Here is a 12,403-nt window from a genome sequence, read left to right as displayed (position 1 = left end):
TACAAGAATATTTTAGAAAATATTTCTTTATACAACCTGTTGTCCGATTTTAATAAGCAGGTAGAAAGCGTGTTATAGGCTCGATCTCCAAACATTGTCGATGGGCAATTCGTCTGGCAGGCAAAGTATACTCATCTTAACACTGCAGCAAACATCTACGGTTTAATTCTGGCTTCAATTCCCAGTCTGCAGATACGTTTCCCTCACTGAGTTTAGCTGTAGGGTTGGTTTTATGAAAAGCAATATAGCTCGAATATTAAAACCGCTTTAAAAGTCATAAGGGGTGTAAAAGCTCAAGAGAAAAAAACCCGCATTTATTCACATTCCTCGTTTAGTTCTGCATGGAATGTGAAATGCACTGTACCCCATAATTGTTTTACTGCAAAGCCAGAGTTTGGTTCATCACAGGTTACTTTAGTATTATAAAATTATTTTATCAGAAATCAGAGCAGGATACACTGCTTAGTAAATTGGTTTCTCTGCTACTTCTGAAGGTTAGTTAGTATTGTGACTAATTAACTGTATGGTTAATTAATTTCGCAGATAATTTGTAGATTTACTTAGTTATTTGGGCCGCGCCATAGCTCAAGCGGTTAGGCGCTGGCTTCCCAACGCGGCGGCCCGTGTTCGATACCGGGTCTGGTCAAGTGTGATTTGTGGTGGATAAAGTGGCGCTGGGGCAGGTTTTCTCCGAGTACTTCGGTTTCCCCTGCCAATCTTCATTCCATCTATTGCTCCACAATCACCCTCACCCATTATCTGGGGCTGGTACAATAGGCCAGAAGTGGCCGCAGTACAAGGAACTTAGTCGCACCCCACTAGAAATATATAAAAAAAATACTTAGTTATCTCTTAGTTCTTTAGCTAACTAGTGTGAATAAGAACATGAACGTTAATTAAACGATATAATAATTATAATTCTTGAAATAGCGATGCAGTTGTATGTTTTCCTCAGATTATTGTAATGATATAAATGGAATGTTCTGTCCGTTTTGATGTCATGTTTTATATTTGCATTAATGACAAGAATGGCATCAGAGCATAGTTACGTCCTTAAGGCATGATCTATGAATCTAGCCTTGTCTTGCACCTCTCTACATGAAGAGGTTTCGAGTGCTTTAGGTATGGCTGTCTTCTTGTACGTGTATATTACCTGCGACAGTGGATCAAACAGAAAATACGAGTAAGTTTTGAGGTTTTCACGGCGATGACAATGAAGAGAGTCGTCTTCTGGGTTTAGGCACCGTGTATTCTTCGTGTTGGCCGACGTTTCGGAGGAAAGTAGCGCCTCCATCTTCAGAGCAGTTGAATGACTTGGAATGCGGAGAGCAGTAGCACAGCTACTGCTCTCGGCATTCCAAGCCATTCAACTGCTCTGAAGATGGAGGCGCTACTTTCCTCCGAAACGTCGGCCAACACGAAGAATACACGGTGCCTAAACCCAGAAGACGACTCTCTTCAGAAAATACGAGAGTTAACTTTTTTGAAAAAGACCGTGGTGTATACATGTGCTATCTACATCATTTCATAGGGTGTTCCTTCAGGTTCATTTGAGTCACAGAATGAACAACTATTACTGCTCTACATACCGATAAGCGATTGGTATTTCTGAAGCTGTAATAGTATTTTCGTGTAAGTAGGAACACAATCTTTATGCGTTCTTTGCACAATTATTTGGTGAGGTCGTGTATGTCCAGTACATTTTATTTCCAAAATTGCTGATCTGAATTCGATGAACTATGGTGTTGCGGTGTACACTAAATTTCCAAAAGTAAATTCAGTTTCAGTTTGTATTACTCAAATATTTAACGAAATAGGCCAAAGAAAAAATTATTTATGATTACAGATATTGATTGTAGTTTTCAGACAATAACTGTATTTGCAGCGTAACCAAGTTGAGAGCTGGCGTGCGTGTATTTTTGTTTACACTGATAAAAATAGAGTTAACTGTCCATAATGGAGAGATGTAATTTTATGACTTAAGATCAAAATTAAAGCGATTCTAAACGTAATATTCGCTGAAAGTTAACACATTACTATGTCTGAATTTTGATAGGATATAGCGAACAAATACAACGACAGAAGAACAAAAAGATAAATGAATAAAGAAATGCAGAGTAATTCACTGAGATAACCGATTCTGTTCATGATGGAAGAGGGTGACATTAGGCATTTAATGGCTTGAGAGCAGAGTGTAATTTAACTACAAGGGAACAAGAATTCCATCAGCAGTAAAAATGATCACCAAGGCTAATGAGGTATATAAACTCGCACAAAACACATCTGGAGGATAGACTTACTTGTGCATCTACCCGTTCTTGTTATTTGTTACAGTCATTCTACAGTGCCTACATAATCCAACATTATTAACAAATGTATTAAAAGGACTTATCATAAAATATTGGATATTGCTTAAATTACACTACGTACAGTTACAATTAATTCGGAGAAGCATAAACTTTCACATCAATCCCTTGTGCCACCGTCTCATTTTATGGTGATCATATTACTAGTAATTAATGACTTCAATGACTATTTCCCTATGTTCTGTTTGCTTAATGCCGTAGGGTTGATGACAACGAATGAATGTTGTCTCTAATTGTGAGGAACTCAGATATTTGAGGACATCATTCGGAAATGGGAGACATGAAATAGCAGGGGGGGGCACAACTTATTTAATAACGATCTTATAACGCGTACCCCTCACCTGCTCTTGTTAGGATGTCAGAGTCAGATCGGCGAAATGTCTAGGACATGTACCACGAAAGTCTCAGTGGAAGTGAGCAGTAAGGAGGCTTGTATCTGCCACTGGATATCTTGCTCTCGTTTCCAGTTACTCGATTCAGTTGCATCTTATGCGACGCTAACTGCATAACGAGATACGTGTTTCACATCACCTCAAAGAATAACAACCTCTGAGTTAGTTACAATGATCTGCAAATTGTTGAAATGTATGACAAGTCACTTTCGCGTCAGCAAAGAGGTTGATTAAGGAGCAGCAGAATTGAAGTGCTAATGATCTCCTATATTAATTCACCGGTATGCAGTAAAGTGTTACTTTAAATTAGGCGTCATTATACTCTTTCTTTTCCTCTGAATTAATTTTTTACTGCCTTCAGCGTTTTTCTTATTAAGGTAATTGTTAGGGGTCCTGTGGATGCAGTTTCCTTCATAGGCAAGTTAATTAACTTACACGTAAGCGTGTTTACAGATGAAAGAACACGTATTCCTCATGCAGTCTCTCCTAGTCCCTCTTGCAGCAAATGAGCGCACTGGCCTCTGGGAGAAATACTGGTTTATATGAGCAACACAACTCTCCCAGTTCGCCGTTTATAAACTGTCGAGTGATAAAGTGGAAAGGAAACTTTCGCGACTTATTTTGAAATAGTATTCTAGCATTTTTCTGGAATGACTGAGGAACACAAAGAAAATGCTTTAGATTTTCTGACCAAGGAAAGAATATGAGACCCCTGGAATTCCGAGCAGGAGTATTCACCACTTCACCACTTGTTTCGATGTCAATATAATTACCGGGGGCCTCAGCATTACCGTGAGCTGTTTACGAAGAAGCGAAATTCTGGCTGTTGCCTGATGCTTTCCTGCCGTTTCTTATCTACCATTGGTCCACGTTGTCAAGGTCGTTCATGTCTATGCTCATGTCTGTTGATGTTTATTACAGAAACAAATCTGTTGTTTATAAACCTACTGAACAGTAGAGATGGTTAGTTAGTTAGTTATTAGAGAGGGTGGGTTTCCCCAAGCACTTAGACCTGTAGTGGTCCATTGTGCTTCCCTCTATGATTTCTACCAGTCTCTATATCCTACCGGTACTGGTGCTTACCATCAGTCCCGCCCAGCCAGCGAGACCGGCTCTACTAGCTGAGAGGTATCTATAATGCTTCTCCCATCTACCGCAGGTATTAATGACTGCTGTTGGGCGGGAAACGTCCGCAATTTTGGCTCAGTGACCTCCTTTGGAGGTATGAGGTTCTTTTACGTGCCGTAAAGCTACGACACGGGACCCACGGCTTAAAGTCCCTCCCGGAGGACTTGTTCCCTGAATTTTTCCGCCCTTAAAAATTCGACGACCTCCGCCGGGTATTTGAACCCGCGTACTAGGAGTCGTGAGGTGGGAACGTTACCTCTAGACTACGGAGGCCGCTAGTAGAGATGGTACAGTACTTACAAACACAAATTATTCTTCGCTGATATATGTTTAAGGGCACATCATATTAAAGAAACAAGTAACAACTAACAGATCGCAGGTACCTATATACATATATCCATTTGTAATATGGGACGTAGTCTATTTAACAGTGGCCCAAAATAGTTTCGCCACACAGTGCTCAGTTTAGGCATCCTGTACCTATTACCACCCACACATCCGTTACCTGCTTCTGAGCTACAATTTGCTAGATCCGCGCAGCGATTTAGAGATCCCTGGATCCTTCTGATTGTGATGCAGCAAGTCTTAGCTCCAGCGAAAGATTGCAGAGCTGTTGTAGCAGATTCACGTCAGCCCAAACATCGAAGCAACCTTCAGCAGTGGAAGTGATGTATAGCAGAGAGTTCGGCCATGCGCCAGATGACAAACACGTGACTGTCGGCCAATGCTCCTTCGAGGCAGGCGACGTTAAATGCTGATACGAGGAATCATCATATCTCTGCGGCAGTATAGAGGGAGGATTTTTAGTGCGTGGACCGAGCCTCACGGCGGCCGGTGCGCGCCGCTTCCTTCTGGGCACATACCAGTTTTGCCGATGAATCAGCATACTTGACGGTCGACAACGCTCGGAATGAAGTAGTTACAATTCACAGATCGCAGGAAGTGTTGAAAATGCTGTCCTCTCTACACGTAGATATTTTTCGCAATTAATTTTTCATTAAAAAACACAAGTAGAACAATCCTCCTGGCATTTACAGCACACCAGACACCATCTTCCATTGGATGGCTTCAGAAATTGTGTTGCCGTTCCTGTACTGGACTTTGACACTTCAGACTCATGAACTAGACATTTCAGTGATTTTCTAGGCAAATGTTCAAGTCTGACCCCTATGTTATCTAATTGCTCCTCAGTAAGCACTCGACGCTTATGTTTTTGTTTCTTATCTATTAAAAGCCCCGTTGTTCTAAGTTTATTCACCAGACTGTGAATTGTTTGCCTGTTGGCAACACTTTCATCGTAAAATTTATGTCGAAATTTGCTCCGACACTTTCTAGCAGATCCGTGTTTCACATGGGTGACATTCAGAAGAAATACGCCTTGCGCTAAAGTATACCGCACCGTGACGTACCACACTGCGCTCTAACTGTAACCGAGAACAAATGGCGAATGGAGCTGATAACTGCTGCCTACTGCTGAAAAATCCTAAACAAACTTCTACGCTGCTCGCCGTATACTATAATACCGTCAAGCGGTGCACAAGTTAAATACTTCCCTTCAGTCCAAACGTCATCGGTGATGATTCATCGGCAAAATTCGTATGCTGTTCGCAGTAAGCGGCAGATCGGTCGCCGTGAAGCGCAGAGCCGCGGACCCGGTCCACAGGCTAAAAGTTCCTGCATTAACACAGAGCAGTTCGGTTCACCGAGAATGCTGTAAGCTTGTATCGAGGAACTACTCGATTCGAATCTGAACAGTGTTATCGAATATACAAAGAAATGATGTTTGGTGGTTTTGTCATCCGCCGCCTTTTAGTTTTAGGAAGATTCCTGGTACTCATTTCTGTTAGAGGCTGAGTCGACTCCAAGGCCATAGTGCGGCTGGAAGGATTAGGTCGACTGAAACACCCACTGACCTCATCGGGAATCGAACCCGCGACCAGTCGGCTTTTAGCGTAGTGCCTCAACCATCTACGCTACCGCTTGTCCCCTATTTTAAGAATTTCATGTAAAGATCTCTTAAATTAGCAGTGTATTGCATTCACAGGAGAGCGACAAATGTATTGTGCAGCAGCTGTGCCTTATTACTCTGTGCTTCTTTTATGGCCTATATCGATCCCTGCGAAGCCGAGGGTGATATCTGCATCTACACGCGTTCGGATTGTCCTGCTGCTTCTTTCGAGAATCTCTTCAAGCGTCATTAATTCCGGGCCATGGAGAGCAAAGTATAGCATGACATGAAACTTATCCGTTTTGGAAAAAAGAAAATCGAAATCCACGTGCACCGAGTCCACTCGACCTCAAGGCACAGCGCCGAGATTAGTGGAGCGGATTTTATCAAACTCATTACTGCAGATTTACACTAATTCTTGTGGAGCCATCTTGATTCCGCCAGATTTGTTCCAATAGTAAACGGTTACGTTGTCCCTATTTTGTCTGAAGCTCCCCACGTAATCCCGAGTGTTCTACACATTATCAGAGCCATATAGAATCTATGAATATTAGATTTAATTTTACCGACCACACAACACGTTTTTTATTTACCGTCACACTACATGTTTCGACCTCAAGAGGTCATCCTCAGATGTACGAACACAGTTGCACAATCACACGCAATCACATTTCGTTTTTCCACTAATTTTAATCCTGTGGAAAAGCGAAATGTGATTGCGTGTGAATGTGCAACTGTGTTCGTACACCTGAGGATGACCTCTTGAGGTCGAAACATGTAGTGTGACGGTAAATAAAAAACGTGTTGTGTGGTCGGTAAAATTAAATCTAATATTCATTAAAATACACAACAGGATGCAACAAACAATTAAACATATAGAATCTACTCCAAGTAATGTTTATAAATTCAGTTCCTGCTACACAGAAAAAACACTGTATGTCCACTGCACAGACTTGCTTCTTAATCCTAAAGCTGTTCATTGTAAGAATCGAAAGAAAGATATACTAATGGTAAAAATGCAGAGTCTATATTAAAGTACGTCTTGAAGGTTTAGGCGGGGTGGAATTAGTGACTAGATTCACGCTCCAGTCGCTTTAATCCCGGCACCCAGTTTGTAGGAATTTGGGTAGTCCAAGATCTGGGCTGGTCATGTGGCGAGAGGATAAATTCCTGTTCCTGCCGGGAATAGTCCCGTCGTCCAACGTTTGGCGTAAACTCTGTACTGCCTGGGTTTTCCCCACTCCTCATGCGTTAAGTAAGTGTTGTACTCTAATAATATACCCATTTATATTCCTTGAAAATCTGATGAAAGTCTGCCTCGTGTGCCATGCCAGTGGCAAGAGGCTGGGAGGGAACAAAACAGATGTCACCCAGAGTTTAGCGTAAACTTCATATACAGAATTCAATGCAAATTCTTCAAGTTGTTCGCTGGATGAAGCATTCTGATGGGCATATGCACATTGCTTCACGATAATCATGCGAAGAATGCATCCAATGGAAGCATAAGGATAATTTGAAGAAATTTAGTCTTATGCTTTTTTTATTATGCTTAAAACAGAATATCACTCTCCTGGCAGAACACCAGTAATGTAATTTCGGATATTGTCGTAACATACTGTGACGCATGTAACCATTGCTAAGCAACGATTCAGTGTACACGTTCCAGCGAACACACAATAATATGAGCTGTGTTCTCTGTGGACTGTGCTACAACTCCTTGCTAGATAACATAACAGTACTCCACAAGAGAAGACGGTGTTTTCCATGGGGTCCGACCCGACGATATACAAAGAGAGTCTGTTTGCAGCTAGGGGTATTTTAGAGAATTGGAATTTGGAGGTCAGAAAATGTGAGAGAATTGTTGTGGAAGAACCAGAGTCAAGACAATGGGAATTCAGCAGAGTACAACAATGAGAATCGGTTCGCTTGTCGGTAGGAGATAGACACGGAAAGTTAGTAGTTTAAGAAGAATTAGAAGTGAAGCCTGTGAAGATTTAGCGTGTGATTAGATGATATAGTCATAGTGACATTTTTAATTCTGTTACCAGGTTACGATTAGTGAAGACTGAGAATCCTAGTGCGTGTGTAACGGTGAAGTGTAAATTGTGTAAATCAGGGATAGCGCTGTATTGCTTGTAAGCACGAGTTGATTGTATAACGTGTTAATAAATCTGATCCAAACCCCGTCTATAATCACTAATACACGTGACAACCCTGTCAGGTCGGTGGTTATATTTGATACCTGTTGTACCAGTGCTGCTTTACCAGCTACATAAAAATGAATTGAGTCATTTGTTCTGGGATATAACGCCGTGTAGTCCGTTGAAGGTCAACCAGTCATTCGAAGAAACATGTCGCTTGCATCTTCGGGGTCGAAACATAAGCCACGCAAGAAACCAGGTCTGCCTCCTACCTGCTTCTTGCTCATTTCTTGCTTAGCTTATCCTTTGAATTTGAAGATGTATGCAGCGTGTTGATCCGAAACGTCAGTTGACTTTCAACAGACTACACGGCGTAACACCCCAGGAGATAGGACTCTTCATAACCACAGCTGAGAGAACCTTAGATCCTGCTTAAGTTATCGACTTAATACATACTCATACACAGTCGAATAACAAGGTTATAATGAATAATTTTTACTCTTCATCAAATATTTGTGGATGGTCGAATAATGAGACATAAGCTGGGAAAGACATGTAGCGCGCATGGGGCTTACGACAGATACATACATTTTGGTTGGAAAAATATAATTCGGGAGTCGCTTGCGTACGTAGGACGATACTATTGAAAATAGCCCTAAAGAAATAGTCTTTATGGTATGCATCCTGTTGTGTACCATACGAATGACATAAAATGGGACAGTCTACACAACAATAATTGTGAAAGAGACAAAAATGGACACCAGTGTGTCAGCATTTAGTGATAGGTTCTTGTGAGTACGGCAGTGAATCTACGCATTTCATGAACAGAGGATAGTCTTCTAAAGGGCAACTTTGCTCCGTATTATCAGTCAGTTAATACTGAATATAGAGAAAATGGAATGAAGCGTTAATGTGCCAGAGGGAAACCTCGCAAGGCCTCATTCAAAAATAACCGGTCCAAGTCCGAGACCACTGCCTGAGACATCCCGAACGTAAGAAGGTAGGGTGCTACTCACTGTACTGCAACATATTGGGGTGGGACTAAGTCCCTTGTACTACGGCCACTTCTGGCCTACTGTACCAGCCCCAGATGATAGGTGAGGGTGATTGTGGAGCAATTGGTGGAATAAAGATTGGCAGGGGAAACCGAAGTACTCGGAGAAAACCTGCCCCAGCGCCACTTTGTCCACCACAAATCCCACTTGACCAGACCCGGGATCGAACCCGGGCCGCCGAGAAGGGAAGCCAGCGACTAACCGCTTGAGCTATGGCGCGGCCAAATATTCAACTTCATGAGTGGTGTTATTTCTTCGTGGTTTATTTTACGAAGCGCTAATTATCTGAGAATATACAAAGTTGAAAGAGAGGATGATTGGTGAAGAATGAAAAGGAAAGAATGTGGAAGGAAGCGCTCATGGACCTAATCGATGTGCTATGGTGTTGGAAGGTCTGAAGAAAACCACGAAAAAACACATCAAAATAGCCCCGATGTCCCGGAGAACCGAGCATCCCCCGAACACAAGTGTAGAGCCTTACCGCTGCTATAGCCTGTCCGTCCTCAGAAGTGGTGATTGATGAGTATAGATCGCAGGCGGAATAACAATTGGCGAGATAACTTCTTTATTCAGATTCTGGAGAAGTGCCGGGTCAGAACGACGCTCCCGAAAAGGTTGCCATTACGCTGGCTGGTCGGCCCTACAGTACATGAAAGGTGCTGTGACAGGCGACCTGGGGATTGGTAAATGATAAATGGCAGGTCAAAGAGAAGTAGGGGGAGGAAGAAGATAAACTGTCATTTTATTCTACCGCAAAACTTGGCATACACTGCCGGAGTGTCTTCTGGGGTCTTCTCGGTGAAAGCCAGCGTCTGTTTGCCTACGCTATATACGTATATTCAGTTCTGTACTATCTAAACAATCTGCAGTTAAGAAAACACACTTCGTGCTTGTTTTGTAAGCCTATGGCCATGGGTGTGGATTCCCTCATTCAGACTTCGTTCTTCCATTTGTTATGAATCGTTGTGTGATTTTTGTTGGACACCCAATTTTCATTCCGTAATAAATTATTTATTCTGCTCCTTTTCCATAATCTTGTAGCTCCATTAAATTGTTTCTTTGTTAACTTGTGGAACTTTATCTGAAGGCCGACCAGAACTCCCATCCAGTCAACTCCACCCAAGATAAATATCCGTTATTATTATTATGCTCTGTTTGCGCTCCTTGCGCTCTGTGCACAAAATGGACTCATGTAGGGCTGGATGTGTCTTTCTGTCTGTCCCCATGTTTCAACTTGAGTACCACAGGGCACATTTTGATAAAATTTTGTACGGACATTCTGCCACGGGAGGCTATCCCACGTTCGTAATTTTTAATTTTCTACAATTGGTAAAGTTAACATGAAGAACGCATGAACTTGTGAGATGGGACCAACACTAGGGCTATTGAATATAGGTTAATGAAATTATGTATCATAACAGAATTTTGAAGAATATTAAGCATTTATTATGTTTCGGGGAGAAAATTGTAGAGCAACAAAACGGTGGCTGCATAAAATATGCTTTCAACTTCGGGTTTGATAGCGATAATTAGTGAACCATTGGAGTTTGGCATGTGAAATTTGGTATGGAGATATATAATACACATGACTCATTATTCTGTATTATTATTTCTAAGTGAAAACAATAAAAAAAAACATGGTTACGGTAATAATCTTTGATATTTCGTGCGACACGTTTGGCTGGGAAATGTATAAACACTAAATTTAAGGTTCTGGGCCTACTTGATTTTGTTAACCTGTTCATGAAATCCAAATACAATAGCTACGGACATTAAGAAAACAGAGGTACAGAACAACACTTCTGGAAACTCTGTGCTTTGCTATAAGACATACACTTTCCCATTCTTGTTTGACAATATTGAACGAGAGAGTGCAATTTCTTCAGGTATGGCACCGTCGTGTGTGCGAAGAGTAGGCTTATTTATGGCCTTTCTGATAAATACGTCAGTTCATTACAACCTGTACTCGTTTATGGACCCCAATTTATAGTTTCATGAACCTATATATTTCTGATGTAAGCAGTTACGATGACAAGCCACTGGGTTAGTATGTAGTAAATACGAATATTGTTGGTGTTGGCAAGTTTAGCCCATCAGTTTCGAAATGGAAGTCCGTACGTTTTAGCTTTCATGAACACGTCTTGCCAAGTGTACAGAGTAGACAAGGACGGTGGCTGATCATAGGTGCAACAGACCAACCAGAAGTGATCTCTCCGTTATGCACCCATTCATGCTCTTAATTTAACGAGCGCATAATAAAATCCGGGAAGTTACATTCGTCACTTAACAGAATCAAATGCTGTGACAAACATGCATCACCATACTGAAACTTCATTCTTCGATAAATTTCAATAGGTTTCACACCTTCACTACACAAAAACCGAATAAGAGAACGCTGTTCTTCCCTGGTGCAAGTCTCAAGTGGGGCAGCCATCTTATACTGGTGCTGTGACGGTGTTCGTGCATCTGCATTATGCTGCAACCTTCAGGCCATTCTGCACACTGTTTGTAGCACGCTTACCAATTTACAGGATAATGGCGCGAAATTTCAATTTTTATTACAAATTTAAGGTTTTCATTTGACTCACCCTCGTATAAAAATTTATTAATTTCTATAAAAAAAAGGAAAGCTGCCAATGTAATGAATAACCGATCACGACATGGGGTATTCCTCCAGCCTGTATAATAAGGGGATAACAGTCTCTGTGGCTCTGTGGCTCTTTCTTGGGCCGTGGCCGCTCTTTCAGTTTCTTAATCCTACATACAGTCGGTGTGGGCACGCGGTAGCGTAGTTGGTTGAGGCACTATGGTACAAGCTGGAAGGTCGCGGGTTCAAGTCCTGATGAGGTCACTGGATTTCTTTCAATTGACCTAATCCTTCCAGCCGCAGTATGGCCCTGGGGTCGACTCAGCCTCTAACAGAAATGAGTACCAGGAATATTCTTGGGGGTAAAGGACGGCCGGCGCGTAAGGCTGACAGCCTTGCCGCCATCTGTGAGGCGACTGTCTAGAAAATGTGGGAACCTCAACATCTCACAACCCTATGGACCTCTACGGCCTGTTACAGGGATATATTTACTTTTTTTACACACAGTCGATAGGTCTCCTTGGACGGGGATCAGCCCGTCGCAAAGCTGCTACCTACACACAGATTACACGCACACAGACATCCATGCGTCTAGTGGGATTCGAACCGACGATCCCAGTTTGCGAGCGGGCGAAGACTAGTCATGCCTCAGACCGCACGGCCACTGTGACCGGCCAGGGGATAATCTCTCGCAGTAAAAGTAACACAGTAGGAAACGCCACGCAGGGCTTTGTAAACGGAATGATTTAAACCTTATTCAGAGTCACTAGGTAGTAGGGAGTAGTA

The 12,403-nt window shown here is 42.1% G+C and overlaps 1 protein-coding gene and 1 long non-coding RNA gene across 3 annotated transcripts in view; one reads left to right on the top strand and one right to left on the bottom strand.

The window, feature by feature from the left end:
* LOC111872833 overlaps positions 1 to 12,403 on the top strand; it is a 535,959-nt gene that overhangs the window by 383 nt on the left and 523,173 nt on the right. The window lies entirely within an intron of this gene.
* LOC111872832 (pyrokinin-1 receptor) overlaps positions 1 to 12,403 on the bottom strand; it is a 346,467-nt gene that overhangs the window by 64,576 nt on the left and 269,488 nt on the right. The gene's annotated exons all lie outside the window — the stretch shown is intronic.

Source organism: Cryptotermes secundus, unplaced genomic scaffold (assembly GCF_002891405.2).
Source record: "Cryptotermes secundus unplaced genomic scaffold, Csec_1.0 scaffold79, whole genome shotgun sequence".
In the NCBI taxonomy this organism is placed as follows: domain Eukaryota; kingdom Metazoa; phylum Arthropoda; class Insecta; order Blattodea; family Kalotermitidae; genus Cryptotermes; species Cryptotermes secundus.
Note: the sequence above shows the minus strand (reverse complement) of the source record. Positions and strands in the feature narration are given on the sequence as shown.